Genomic DNA, 16,115 nt, shown 5'->3' with positions numbered 1-16,115 from the left:
AGTTCCTTGAGGTGACATATCACATTTTAGTGAACAAGACCACAGTTGATGGTCGAAAGCTTTAATCCTGTACAAGAACAAAAATTTTAATCTACAAGAGGATTTTACTTCATTGTGGATTGTATCCCCATATATATATATATATATATATATAATATTATATATATATATATACATATATATATATATATATATTATGAATTAATTTGGTCACATCGCCATAATTCATATACAAGCATGTGTATAAATCACGGTAATATGAACAGCGCATACATACATTACATTACATACAGCATACATAACATACTATACATACATACATACTACTATATATATATATATATTTATATATATATATATACGTATATATATTACATATATATATACATATATATATATATATACATATTATATATACATATATATATATATATATATATATATATATATTATATATATATATATATGTGTATGTATACTTCATATCTTGTGTGTGTTCTATTCGAGCACACGACCACGATAATTCAGTTTCCTAAGTTAAAAAAACATAAAAAAGAATAAACATGAAATCAGTTTATTGGTAACTAATGTATATAGCTATTCGACAAAACGTTACGATTAAGTCATTTATTTCCTGGGATAGATAATGGATCGGATTCCTATACTGAAAGATCTGCATCATTCGATTGTTAATTCAACTATTGCAACGTTAGATTATTTTACTGGCTTGGAACTCGGTGGTTATTTTTGAAATTGATATGATATTACATCCTTTTAAAAATAAAAGTTTCTCACATTTTATATTTGGTATTTTTGGAAAATAAAGTAATACCACCACCAGTAATACCACTCCTACTGTTAATATCATGAATATATATGACTGTCTTTATTATGGTAAAGCTTATTGGAATCTACAATGCGGACGCTGGATATCAGTGGTTCATTTGGATTTGCTAATAGGGCATTGTCATACCGCATTATCCCGACCGGTTCCTCATTTTAATTTTGATCTCTGCGTTGAGGTTAAAAGTAAAATCTGTTGAGTGTTAGAGGGATAGACCACAATTTCATTACCCCGCTTAAAGCAGATTAACATTCATGACATGGCCTAAAGAAAATAGTATCCCTAACGTGATCTTTACTATGTTTGCATAGTATACTGAATAAGAAAATAGCTGTTGTACTCATACACCCAGAAAATCAGGTCCCATCCTTCGAGTTGAGTGTATGCGTTGCACAAATTAAAAGACCATCATCTCATTCAAACACAAACTTAGACTTTTTCATTCTTAAATTGAATTGATAAGGATTACATATGTGAACACGAAGGCCTCATTCCTATAAGTCTTCATTTATAACATTTTACTGCTAACTTTCTTATTGGATTTTCATATAATCCCTCTTATAAAGGTCATTAGCTGAATCACTTCCAGGTATAATTTTACCTCCTGAGTTCGTCTGATGATCTCTGGCCTCTCATATTCTGTTAAGCAGATATTCATAGAGAGTGAAGGAATATTAATGAAAGTCAAATGCTACCAAAGCGTGCCTGGTGTAGTTCGTCTACAATGTAGTGTGTTTTTTTACTAAAATTATATAGATTGGCCAGGTTGAAAAATTGGAAAATCTGAATTGACATGGGACGATAAAAACTGACTTTATCCACAGGTTTAAACCAATTATTTGCGAGTTTGTAGCAAGCAGCATTGAAAATGTGAGTCAGAGGCTTATTGCTTTTCATAGCGTCAATAATGTGTTTTGATGGCTGTTTTTCATGTAAGCGAATCCGTAGATGTGACTTAGGTGGCCGGTAATAAAGTCACGGAAAAAATGGCACAGAGAAAGTCACAATTTTGGCTAGGAAAAAAGTCACATTAATTTATGGTCTTTTGTTTGTGGTTTTACGGTAAACCCTAACGGCCTTGTACTAAACACACCACCACAAAGTGGCGTCACTTTCTAGGGAAGATTACTGTTACTTTTATTCTGTGAATTTTGACTTGTGACTATTTTTGCCACATTGATAAATACTTTCAGACATCAGTTTGAAAAGAGCAGTGAAGGACCTGGGACACCTCAGGCGACCGTTTTTTCCCTCCTTTAGTGGATATTGTCAAAATCGTCATCAGACGAAATAATCAGTTGTTAAAAGGAATAATTCTCGTGACCATTTTTTAAATTCGACTATTTTTTCAGTTTTAGCTGTATCATTCGTACTCAGTTTGACACTGTTCTTTTTTCTGTTCTTTTTTTCTTTCTTAGATTTTGATTCTATGCTACAGGAGTTTAATTTTTAGGTGTTACTTTGGTAAATATTCCTTTTTTCTTTTCATATTTTCCTGTCTTCAAACCTGTTTCATATTTATTACTTCATTATTTTCATCTTATTTTTTGTTTATTATTATTTTCGTGTCTATTTCCCTAAAAAGAGGATCGCCCCAATATCAAAGGATATTCTTATTTTTATATCATAATTAATATGTTAAAACTCATCTGATTTTTTTTTTTTTTAGCAAGGTTTCATTTCTCTTTTCTGTGGAACAGATATATTATCTTTCCGCTTCCCTTCACCTATTCCAACACTAATTGTCAGTTACATGCGACGCAGAAATTCTTCTGCTTTTTTGATAGCAGAACTCTGTTTTCTTTGTGATTTTCTCGTACGTTAACCATGGATGCGACGAAGGGATTCAGATTCTCAGATGTTCCATTCCATTTCTATAAGAATAAGAATATTTCTTTTGTGGAAAAAGCATTTGCAATAGTAGAATAGTTTCATTTTTTTGTTTAGTTCTTATAAATGGCAGGTTTTAGGGCATTTGCTTGCATTTGTTTTATTGCTTGGAGGCCATGCTATTTGTTGTAGAATATTTCATCACAGGCATTACTTAATAATAGACGTTACTTTAGCGACTGTTATTACGCCATAATTTCGTGGAAAACTGCATAATGCAATTTTAAGAAATCCGCTTTTTAAAATCTATATTGGTTTAAATGCTGTTATTCCAACTCCTCTTCGGCTTTCCACCAAGAATAACCTCGACAATTTAAGGAGTATGTTCAGACACTGGAAACTCACTGGAAACTTCAAAGAGATGAAAAAATAGACTCCAGGCCTAAAAACAACTGAATGAACAGAGTCTTATTTAAGATATATCTGGAGTTATATCTTAGAGCACTTTGACCTATTTTTTTTATTCTATATAGTTTAATTTTCATCGTTATATTACTGGCGAAAATTTTATTTCTGTAATATCCTGGACGTCATTGATGGCTTAGGGCGTTATGAAAGCTTTTGTAGTTATTATCATCAATGTTACGTAGAATCAGTACAGCATCTTAAATATTCTATGTGAGATGTAAAACACAGAATAATGATATCATGATTGGCAACCTAAGATTAAAATCATACGTTCCTCAGACTCTGATAAATGACTGGCCATGAATCTTGCCTCCCTCAGCCTCAGTGAACTTTCTCAATGGGCCTTTCTATCTTCAGTTACATAGTCCATAAGCACCTCGTAATCTCTTTATTTCGGAGTCCTAAACGGCAATTGTCATTAGTCTTTATTTGGGATCTTGCTCTTAAAACCTCTGGAGAATTGATTGCTAACAACAAAAGTGTTTAAGACTCATTAACAAGGCAGTGAAACAAGGCGCATTGGGTCTGGATCAGTAAACATTTCCAGACCTGGAATTTACTATAATTGGAGTAGGTCTGTGAGTTTCTGGATAATATAAACGCATTAAATAAAAAATTGTTTCAAACCTCAGGACAAAGGTTACTGCACAAACGTACTCTCTCTCTCTCTCTCTCTCTCTCTCTCTCTCTCTCTCTCTCTCTCTCTCTCTCTCTCTTTAATATCTGCTGGTCTTAAGTTTATTGGATTCTCGGTTAAATTCCCTCTTGCTTCTGATAAACAATATGCTGAATTCTGTACTTATCGTTAATCGACTATGGTGGGTGGTAACGAGGTATTTCTGTTATTGTCTTCTACTTCAGGTAATTGCTCAACTATCTAATACTGTGCATGTATTAAATTCAACCACTAGCTTAGTTCATGTATTAAATTCACCCATTTTACCCGGAGCTCTTTGACCATGTGGGTCTCTAGCTTACGTCAGACTTTCTGTATTTAACCAGAGAATATAGAAAACCGTGACATTTTACGTTTTCATAATTGCTGTTGTAAGTATCAATTGACATTTGGATGAAAGTTTCTATACCGATGGAAAATTGGGTATTTAATCACCTTAGACAAAAGGCAGACTCGTCCGCGTGATTGTGACGATTGCAGCCTACAGAAAGTTCACTAAAAATGCGTTTGTAGTACTACAGAGGATTAAGCTCAGATTTGAGAGTTGAGTCGTTAGAAGCTTTGGCAAATCTAGCTTACGGACTTTTACTCACTCAGCTGCCATTCCGGGATAGGTCTGGAAATAACTGACTTTTAGTACACAACGGCGATCCAAAATTACAATCGTTTGAGAAATAGTAAGGGGGTTATGTTTCAGAGAGCCTCGATAAATTCATTAGAAATATAGAATGATCTTTTATGGATATCACGAGTTATTTATGTAAGATTGCATTCAGAATTTTCGTTTCTTCTTATATTATCTATCTGTGCCCTTTTTTTGCTGTATTTCTTTCGTCAGCGTCTAATAAACCATATGCTGGGAAAAACGCACCCAATTCACAATAATGAATTAGGTTGCTTAAAACCCTTTATATTGCTTCATTTCTCAAAATACGCAATCCTAAATTATTAGTCGCGATAGCGACCTACACCCGTGCCTACCCCAACCCTCAAAAGATTAGAGAAAAACATTCTCTCTCTCTCTCTCTCTCTCTCTCTCTCTCTCTCTCTCTCTCTCTCTCTCTCAAATTAGATCTGCCTTCTCTTTTATAACAACACAGTTATTTCTTAAAGCGAATAGAATATGCTTTTGCATTTAACGTAACGATGTAGTTCTGCTTATTCGTTTATCCCTTGCCTTATTGTTATTTTCAGAATACCATTGATCAGTACTATTGGTAATAATAATCTTATTTCCTCATCAAATTATCTCGAGTCTCAGTGGATCGGGAGATAAGAAAAGTTAACTGAACAAACAACTTATTGTAATCTAACACAATACTAACTCGAAAGAGACATATATACAAAGCTTCGACATGACTTATTCATTTAAATACATAAGCTTCAAAAAATACTTGCCGGGAATTTCTGAAGTTTTGGAAATGGTGTAGATTTTCTTGGTTTAAGTTGAAAGAACAATAATAGATACTTAAAATGCAAAATAATGGTCAGAATTGCAAACTGTATTTCGATCCTACTATAGTTCTTGAAACAATTTTTTATTTCATAAAATTTTGTAATTTTATCTTTCATGAAAATGATCAAATAGAAAACATTTCTAAATATAAAGTAAGTCTAGTGTAGTCCTGGTCAGGGCGTTGCCTAGATACCGTGACCCCAAATTCTTCTGTAGGGGAAGGAAAGGCTGCATAGCCAAAGAAACAAGTCATCATAACTCATCAGCACTGCGTTACATTTCTGGCGCCTCTTGGATAATGGCAAAATATTTACGAATGGTTTTCGTATATTTGTCCTTGTATACAAATGCTGATGAAGTTCCCGTTATATTTTAATTTGATCTTGCTTTCTGGTTGATAATGAAAATTTGCTCTCGTTTTTTAACCCAATGATAGTTTACGGTATAAGCGGAATATATTAGAGCTTCAGAAAAACAATCTTCATTACGGGATGGTAAAAAGATATGGTATTTGGCTTGCTTTACCCTATAGGGAAGGTATCACCAGAAGGATATTTCTCTAGACCTTAGGGAGAGCTTCTGAACCGCCAGTCGAGTCGGGTGTGACGCATCTCTGGTAACTACTATTTAATTTTTAAACTCCAGTACTTATATATGACTTACATTTGTTACTCATTTCCCATTTTACATCCGGTGGCTATGTACGTAGGGTTGCCTCTCCTCCTCGTCATAAGGATATTTCTTAACCACTATAAAATTGTTTGAGTTTCAAGGCATCTTAATATAATTATATGTTAATTCGTTCATTCACTTTAAAATTCTTTACTGGAATAATGCTGCAAGTCCGAACAGTGCCAGAGAGATAGAGTAAGTGTTGTTGGCTGGCCCTTGACTTACACTTGTTTCGTGAAAGCATTTTCTCAGTGGGCTGTTTTCTTATGTGGACTTAATGGAATCATCTGCTGTTTTCCACTTCCAGTTACTGAACATCTTCTCCTTGGTCCTCCCTTCTTCTGCCATTTGCTATCCGTCGTTCCTTAATCAGACACATTTATTCTTCAAAGTCCATTCCATCTCTCTCTCTCTCTCTCTCTCTCTCTCTCTCTCTCTCTCTCTCTCTCTCTCTCTCTCTCTCTCTATATATATATATATATATATATATATATATATATATATATATATATATATATATATATCATATATATATATATATATATATATATATATATATATATATTTATATATATATATATATATATATATATATATATATATATATATATATATATATATCTATATATATATATTTATATATATATATATATATATATATATATATATATATATATATATATATATCTCCATCAATACAATAGTATAAAATAACGGCAAGCAAATGTGGAAATATCTATGTAATTCACACTACGTGTTTTCATTGTGGTGGAGTCTTGCGAATTGAAAATTCTAAAGGCAAATTTATAAATAAATATCACAAAGAATAAATGTCGAAACAGCTCTATCTCTTGAGGGTAGCGCTTCAGGAAAATAAAAAAGGAAACACGATAATACCATTTCCATTTTCAAATATAATCCGTTCCCTATACCGAACACAGTTTTATGCTCCAAGTCAGTTTATTATTTACAAAAAGGGATCATTAAACCGCTTATACTTTATCCTTTCAATAAAATGAACCTTGTAATCTTTATTTTTCAGAATATCGCAAATGAAGCTGGTTAGAAACCGTCACTCGCGAGTTACAAACGATTATTAAGTCTAATTCTAATATGTAAATAAAAAATAATAATTGTAGATGGCTTCCACTCTTTAAAGTCGCTATAAATGACTATATAAGACTATTTTCTATGGAACACTGATATATATCTTGCGGGCCAGTCATAATTAACTAATATTCCGCCCTCAGTTAAAATATTCTTCTTTCAGTTTAAAAACTTGTACAGATTTCGCTGATTATATTAATAATAACTTGTTCCTTTACCATCCATAGTGAACAGATCGATCAGCAAATGAGAAGAAAACAAGACCACGGATTTCCAGGTACTGTAGAGAGTAATTTCGGGTGCAGCCAGAAATCGTTTTTGCCTTCGTCTGTATTTCGTTTCATTCTTTCCAAGGCGACTTCCCCCCTTCTTTGCTCAGCTTCTCACTCCACAATTTTGGTTTAGCGCTGTTATTAATTCCCCTTGTGATGCTAGTAGTGATATTAAAACATCCCCTAGTTAATCAAGCAACGTAGTATTCCTTTCTGTGTAAGCTCCCAGTCATTCTGTGCCCCCTGTGAGCGAGTTTTGCTATGAAGTACGAAGAGAGAGTAATTTGTAATGTTTCCTACGTGTCCATCGTCAAATATCGGGCCTGGTTGTGAGAAGAAATTTGCGAACCCTTGGGTACGACGCTCTTATTTAAATAACCCGCTTTGTGCAAATCATATTTCTGTGTCTGGGTCATTTCCTAGCACATGTTCCGGTGGAACTGCAATGAACCACCTTCATCTATTCCGGGACCTACTCGAGTCCCCTACACCATTAAGGTTTTACGTAAATTCCTCCCTTCAGTAACATCGGCCTTAGCCGCAGAATTTTGTAAATGATATTCTCGTACCACCATACAAGGCCATTTTCGGAGTGCCAGAAAGAAACATCCCTACATTCTCACTGAGGGAACGAGACATTTACTACATTCTTTTGTTGTTTTTATTTTTATTACTATTATTGCGGCGATGGAAAAATCATGCACCGACTTTTTTTTTTTTAGTTCGTTCTATCAAGAAAACTACCTACTTTTAATTGGTTATGTCTGTCAATCCCGCAAACGTGGAATGTCACACTTACTCACGAACAGATTTATTTTATTAATGGTGTATTCACTGTTGTTTGCCATTTAAATTGTACTTCCTTTTATGAATACTGTTACATAATGCCTTTAAATTTAAATAAAAAGCTTAATAAGACTCTCTTACCTTGAAAGTTCCATTACATTACAGGTTCTAATACAATTTTATTTTGTGAGTTAAGCAGACTATGAAAACTTTTTTGAATTGATATTTCATTTTTTTAAAGACTTAGGGAACGTCAGACTATAAAGGTTATATGAAATCTATCATACAACCATGTTCCCTTAATTTTCTTAACTTCCCTTTTCCTTGTCTATGAAAAGTTGTGGAAAGTAAATGTTAGTACGTATTGGTAATAGAAAAATACAGAGAATTTCAAAATCCAACGACACCCCTTCTCCCCCAAGTAATGCGGAATCACCGGATTCCGTAACTATCGCCCGCTATTCTGTAAATACCCTCACGGCCATTACATAAAGTATACCGATTAAGGAAATAGATTCCAGAATTAGGTCCGCTCTCCATCTCATTCCCTTTATATTTATCGCTCTATTTCACCCCGATAGTCTAAATACGACTATGGCTGTGAGCCTCTATGCCATTAATGCTGACATACATAGCGAGTTCATCGACAGAAAAATAATCTGAAATTGATAAGTGATCGTTATGGCCATTGCGTAAATGCTGGTAGACGAAGTATCGGCTATTAACTTTGGAAATTCAGTTGTGAAACTTGTTTATTATGGAAATGGTAATGAAAATGAAAGCGAAAGGTGAGAGACAATTCTTTTAAATTTTCTTATTTTTGTTCTTATCGGTGAAACATTTCGTTTGATTTGTTTACAAGGTAAAGGACGAATTGACTACCAGAATTATAAATATTTTGGCTTAGCGTTTCATTCTGCTATAAATACCAAATTTTCAGTTTAATTTCAGAAAAGAAACTACCGCAAGATGTGTCACTTTCTTTGAGATAATCAAGTCATCTTACCAGAACATAGTCTCACGCTTTTAACAATCGGGAAGGTCCGAAGAATTTTCTTGGCAAAGAGAACAAATAGGAGAGAGAGAGAGAAAATGACATTCCATTCCCATCTCTCCTTCAATCTTCTCCATCGGAGTTACCAATAGATATGTCTGCAGGTGGCAAGATGCAGCCATTGATTAGATCGCCTGATGAGAAGCCATCCTTCCACTGATCAGAGGTGTAATCACGAGGATAGTTATACACCCAATGAATGATTGTATTTTATCTGGAGTCACGAATCAATGCTACAACGAGATACATGGGGAGCTTATACACACAGGAGGAATGCTGGTTTTTGACGGCAAAACTTAAATGTCCACTTCAGCGAATGTTTTTCTTCTGAATGTTCTATAGGCATTCAAGTCCCGCGAGCAACTTAACTCTGAGCTAGGAATCTCGATGCAGTGGTCATATTCTGTATGCTTACGACTTTTTCATTAATACACTCATAGAATTCTTGAAGACTTTGCAAGATGCCTTTACATTAGAAGATTAGCTAATGGTTACCTTGGACTTACGGTCTCCTAGAATAAATGAATCCTCTCAGTCTTTCTAGTATATTTGCAGGACCTTCTTGATCCGACCTTTCTAGGATTCGAGCAGCTTTTAGCCAAATTGCGTTGAACCTTCCGGGAAATAATGCAATTTGTCGACAGTGATGGAGAGGACCAATAAACTTCGCCCACTCCAAGTTAGTTGCGTTAGCATCCCTGAATGCTTAATATAATCATCCATTCTCTCTCTCTCTCTCTCTCTCATGGCCAGTCAAAGAATAATTTGAGTGATATTCACGGACAAAAGAAACACTTTCTCAAGTGGCAGTTACATCTGAAGGGATACCCGCGTCTTAAGTATTGCTTATGTGTCATACTTTATGGCCTTTGTGTCGCTTTTGGCGGTGGGAGATGACACGGCAGCATTTGAAGGTTTAGTTCGCCTTCTCTCATAAGAGCGAGTGTGAAACTCGCTGGATCTGAAACGTGTCATTTCGTACTACGTGTTTCGGGAGAAAATGCCGGCATTTATTAACGACAACTCATTATGCTCTGCTCATTTTCGTTCTTTCAAGCTCGCCGCAATATTTCAAAACCCTCCATGCATAAACCAAGACTTTTTCACCACCTTCGTTTAAAATAGCCAACTTCTCTAGAGGTGTTCAGAAAAGCTCGGAACTGTATTCTTCTGCCAACATTTAATATGAATAATTTTACCCGTGAAAGAGGGACGTCCTGATAGTTGTATGTTAATCTGACAAATCTGACTTCGTTTCCTTAAATAGGATAGGAATTTAAAATTCAAACCAAAGTCTGAGCGCTGCGACTTATGAGGTCATTCAGCGCCGAAATGAAATTCGAGAATAAAGATTTTAAAGGCGTAATAAGAGGAAAACCCCCCAGTTACTCTTTTAAATAATTAAAGGAGAGGGTGGAAATTGAGATGGAAGAAAAAGAATATGAACGGAGGTACAATAAAAGGAATGAAAAGTGTTGCAGCTGTGGGCCGAAGGGACGCTACAAAGAACTTTAAGTAATGCCTTCAGTGCACCGCGTAGGGTGCACTGACGGCACTACTACTTCCGTATGGGAAGCCGCTTAACTTTTAATAAAAACGGAGTCACAAAAGAAAGCCTAAAAAAATTAGTGTCAGAGAGAGAGAGAGAGAGAGAGAGAGAGAGAGAGAGAGAGAGAGAATGAAACTAATTAAATGAAGGATTTTTTCTGACATATATTATTTCATGTCGGAAATAAGAACGAAAGGAAAATTTTTATGTTGACTTTTCATAGCAAAATAAGAACTTAATTGCAAGAAATTAGTCATTATCGTTTTACCGCAGAGAAGATTACGGAGAAAAAGAAACATTTTAAACAGGATAATCATTGTATTCAAGCATTTCTGAGCTCAACAAATAAGCTATGAAAACACAGAGAGAGAGAGAGAGGAGAGAGAGAGAGAGAGAGAGAGAGAGAGAGAGAGAGAGAGAGAGTGAGTGATTAACTTTTGAATTTACCTTTCCTACAAAACTTGCAGTGGCTTTACAAATTCTAAACATAAACCTTTCCCAGTTATGGAAATTCCAGAGCAGTTGTTTCCGTTAGGCCTAAAAGGAAAGCGAATCGACTTTTGTGAGTTGTTAGCTCACATGGACGTTGCTGGGAATGTTATTCTTTGTTCATTGTGCACAGCTTTTGTCGATGCATATACACGAGCTAGTTATCTTTCAAGCAATTTTACCATACACCTTCTAATGGACGCATTTTGAAGCTCTTGACATTTGATAACTAGAGGATGATTGTTTTCAATCACCTCCAGTGATCATGTATTAGATCTTCAAAATGATTGAAAATCTCTGCATCATTACTCTTTGTTGCTACCCCATAAAAAGATTCACACATTTTTAACCTGTCGCATCATTCATAAGCTGTTTTCAAGTTATGATTTACTTATTGCGATGACTCTCTCTCTCTCTCTCTCTCTCTCTCTCTCTCTCTCTCTCTGTGTTAACGTCCGTGAGTTGGCATTGTAATTTTGCCCCCGTATTCCATTCTGCTGTAATATTCAAAGTCTTCTCCCTATAACACTGTCGTTCCAGTAAAATCTCTCTCCTACATTTAAGATCAGTTTGCTTTCTACGTATTCTGAGTACCACGAAACCAAAGGCTCGAGAGACATCGGTAATAATTATTAGGTATTGCATGAAACATTCCCGTGTTGCCTCCTTCCATAACTTACCTGATGATTGCTAACTTCTCTTGTTGTCTAAGGCTCGTCCAATCTTGCTTCCTAAAGTGGTTGACACGTTGCTCATATTACCCCAGAATCAAGGTGTTGTTTGTTAAGACTTCTGCGCAGATTTTTCGTATATATGTGATATTTTTGCCACTAGGTACTAATTGATATTTGTTCCTACACGATATACAAACCCTTGGTCCTTTACATGAGGAATTACTTCCTCATGTAAAGGACCTCAGGTGTGTACAGTTAGGAAAAATACAATTTACTTTCAAAAATTGTGATTTCCTTTCCATCACAAGTTTCGAGTACACACCTGTGGCAGTAGTTCTTTATCATAACATTTGCCAGAGGCAGATATGTAGTAATTTAGCGAAATTGCTTAATAAAGTTGCGCATGAGCTGTCCATTCCTGAAAGCACAGTTTAGCAAAGGCTAAACACTTCGCACGATAATGTTGCACACCATTGGCTAACTAACTTTACTACCATAAAGCCCATTGTGACTACTGTACAACACCGTGGTCTGAGTCTTCCCTCCCTCCCCCACTGTAGGAAGAGAGGGAAGGGAGACTATCCAATATTGGAGCCTTGTTCACACAACTATGCCTAGCCATGCCCTTTTGCTGCCACCCTCACTCAATTACACAGACATTTGATTACCCACAATACAACAACACAAGCACTACACTTAGCACTACAAGACAAATGGGTCTGTCCAATTCTTTATTCCTCTCCCTAATTCCTTCCTTTCACCCACCTAATTCCCCTTCCAAACCTTGCCTTCCTTCTGGGGGACTGTAAGGGAGAAGGGAATATGTAGGGAGAGAGAAAGCTAGAAATCTGAGGTTCGACAGGAAGAAGGGATCACAATAAATGGCAAACATAGAAGAAAACAATGAATGGGATAAAAAGCCAACATATAAAAATTAAATATATATAATTATCAACTAAATAGATACGATACTCAACTTAGGCATTAAATGGTGTATAAGAGACAATAAGTACATTCATTGCCAGTGTTCCAAGCAGGGATCTTCAAATTATTTGAAAATCGAACCCCACTTGCAGTAGGATATGAGAATGGTGAATGGCATCTAATCTTGAAGGTCAAGCCGAAGATCAAAAACACTGAACATTTACCAGGAGAGGAATAGCATATCCAGGCGGAGAATGTACGACGTAGCTGGGCTTAAAGGTACGTTATGCTATTTCATATATCCTTCTAAGCACTGTCCACATATCCGTCTAGACACTGTCCATTATTTTCAGCATGACTTGGGCGTGAATTATTTACATGAGAATCATAAAACCTCGCTTGACTAGGGTCCCACACCTGTCAATACGGCTGAAAAGACACGGAAAAGAAGCAATTACCCAACTGTGGCACGTTAAGCTATAATTTATGTTAAAACAAATTTTTTCACTGCACTGATGGTTGATTTTACAATTCTTACGTTTGTTGTGTTGCTCAAAAGCAGACTGGTTGAAGTAGAAAAACCACCACACGAAGTAAAATTTTGAATAAAGAAAACTCAAGGAATCAAGAAATAACAAAATTCCAAGGATTCCAAAATGCCCTGCCCTCTAGCGACGAGTTATATACTAAATTTTATTTTATATTCCAAGGATTCCAAAATGCCCTGCCCTCTAGCGACTAGTTATATACTAAATTTTATTTTATAAGAAAATTTCTAAATTTCCTTTGCATACCCCCGCACTAAGACAAATAGAAGTCATTATATTTATATTCAAATTCTATTAAAGATTCTCATTACACCCAGCATCTACTTAAGAAATCAGCAAAGATATTGTCTATTCCCTTAATATACACTACAGTATATTTGTATTGCTGTAAATATAGTGACCAACGTAACAATCTCCCATTCTTGCCTTTAAAATGTTAAAGGTAACTTAACAAAGGTCTGTGGTCACATTCAACAATGAAATGTTTACCGACAAGGTAATATTCAAATTTCTTAATGGCAAAAACCAAACTTAAACATTCCTTTTCAATAACCGAATAATTTAGTTCGGATTTATTTAATTTTCTTCCAACATAGGTTATTGGATGGGGAAAGTTATTCCAATACTGCAGTAAAACAGCTCCAATGAAATTCTGGGAGGCGTCACTAGGAACAACAAAAGTTTTTGTTATGTCAGGTAATCTTAAAACTAGTTCAGATTCAAAATAATGCTTCATGGTGTCAAACTGCCGTTTAAGGTCAATAGATAACTCAAATTTATCGGGCTGGTTTTTCTTTAGTAAATTTGAGAGGTCAGAAGTAAATGATTAAATATTAGGGATAAATCTTTGATAAAAATTGCAAGTACCTAAAAAAGACTTAAGTTCTTTCTTGCACTTAGGATAATTAATTTCCATGATTTTACTGCACTTATTTGGATCTGGATAAATAAAATTCTTAGAAATCTTAAAACCTAAGCAGGTTATGGAAGGTAAACCAAAACGACATTTCGACGGCTTAGCAGTAAAACCATGTATCTCAAGTGAAGTTAATACATTATTCAAAATCTGAAGATGTTCTGGCCAGTCCTTTGAGAAAATAAGTATGTTATCAAAGTATATACTTATTCCCTTGACACCCTCAAAAACTCTCTCATAAGTCTGATATACGAAGCACAAGCAGTGGATAACTCAAAAGGCATCCTAGTGAATTGCATCAATCCTTTAGAGGTCTGGAAAGCAGTATATTGACGGATATTCGGATGCAAAACAATTTGGTAGTAAGCTTTAGTAATATCTATTTCTGAAAAGTAAATGGAATCTGTAAACTTAAAAGAAATCTTTATCAATTAGTGGCATTGGCTCACAATCAAAGACAGTTATTGAATTCAATGCACGGAAATCAAGTGCTATCCTATAAGCCTCATCAGGTTTCTTAATCATGACAACCGGATTACAATAAGGGGAATCAGAAGGTTCTATGATACCTAGCTTAAGTAAATTATTAACGTAAGATTCAAATTCATTACTCAAATGGACAGGAACAGGGTAAAGCCTTGATTTTAGAGGTTCATTAGTCTTAAGTCTAATTGTATGCATAACCGTAGAAGTACAGCCAGGGATATCTGAGAAAATCTTTCCAAATTTACTTAAAATTACTTTTAATTCTGTAATCATTGGACTAGTTAAAGATTCACCAAGTTGGTAAAGATCTTTTGAAGTTTCAGAACCTAAAGAAGTTTCAGAACCTACTGTTGGTAGTTCTGTATCAGAAGAATCTTCAACAATACAAAAGTTAACCATCTCATTAGATGAAGTAACCTCTTCTAGTACTTCTCTAGATGATAAACCATCAAAAGTATTGAAGCAAAACATAGATCTTCTAACATACTTCTTTAAAAGATTAACATTGAAAACTTTAGCTTTTCCTTTAACATCCAAAACATAATCTACTTTATTTAATTTTCTTAGAACTATGTAAGGACCTTGCCAAGCTAATAACAGCTTGTTATACGTATCCGGCAGAATTAATAGAACTTCATCACCTGTAACAAAAGATCTATTAGAACTGAGCATCAAAGTAAGTTTTATATTGTTTCATAGCAACTTTTGTATTTTCTGCTGCAATTTGAGCAGTCTCTTCTATTCTCGAACGAAGATCAAGAAGATATTGGTAGCAAGTTTGCGTATCATCCGAAATCTTTCCATTTGACCACAATTCATGCAATATGCCCAATGGACCTAGAGCTTGGCGCCCATATAAAAGTTCAAATGGAGAGAAACCGCTAGTGTCTGTAGGAATCTCTCATTGCAAAATGAGCACAAGGAAGATACCTATCCCATTCGTTAGGTCTAAGATAGCATAACTTCTTTAAAATAGATTTTAGGATGGAGTGCTGTCTATTTTTCCGTTAGCCATCGGATGGTACGGAGTGGTAAACAGGTTTTATACCAATTAGCTCATACACCTTACCCATCAAGTCTGAAGTGAATTGAGCCCCTCTGTCGGAAACAATGACTTTAGGAATTCCTACCCTAGAGAAGATGGTCACTAGTGCCTCTGCTATATCTATAGAAGTTATATTTTTTAGGGGGACTGCTTCTGGAAAGGAAGTAGCATAATCTACAAGTTAATAAATAAGAGCAACCTGAAGATGATCTTGGCTTTATAGGCCCAACGATATCCACTGCTACTTTCTCAAAAGGTACGGAAATCACAGGCATTTTAACTAGTTCTGCCTTTTTCAGCCTACCCTTTGAAGCAAACC

Source organism: Macrobrachium nipponense, chromosome 17, assembly GCF_015104395.2.
Source record: "Macrobrachium nipponense isolate FS-2020 chromosome 17, ASM1510439v2, whole genome shotgun sequence".
Classification (NCBI taxonomy): Eukaryota; Metazoa; Arthropoda; class Malacostraca; order Decapoda; family Palaemonidae; genus Macrobrachium; species Macrobrachium nipponense.
The sequence above is the reverse complement of the archived record's forward strand: the minus strand, read 5'-3'. Positions refer to the sequence as shown.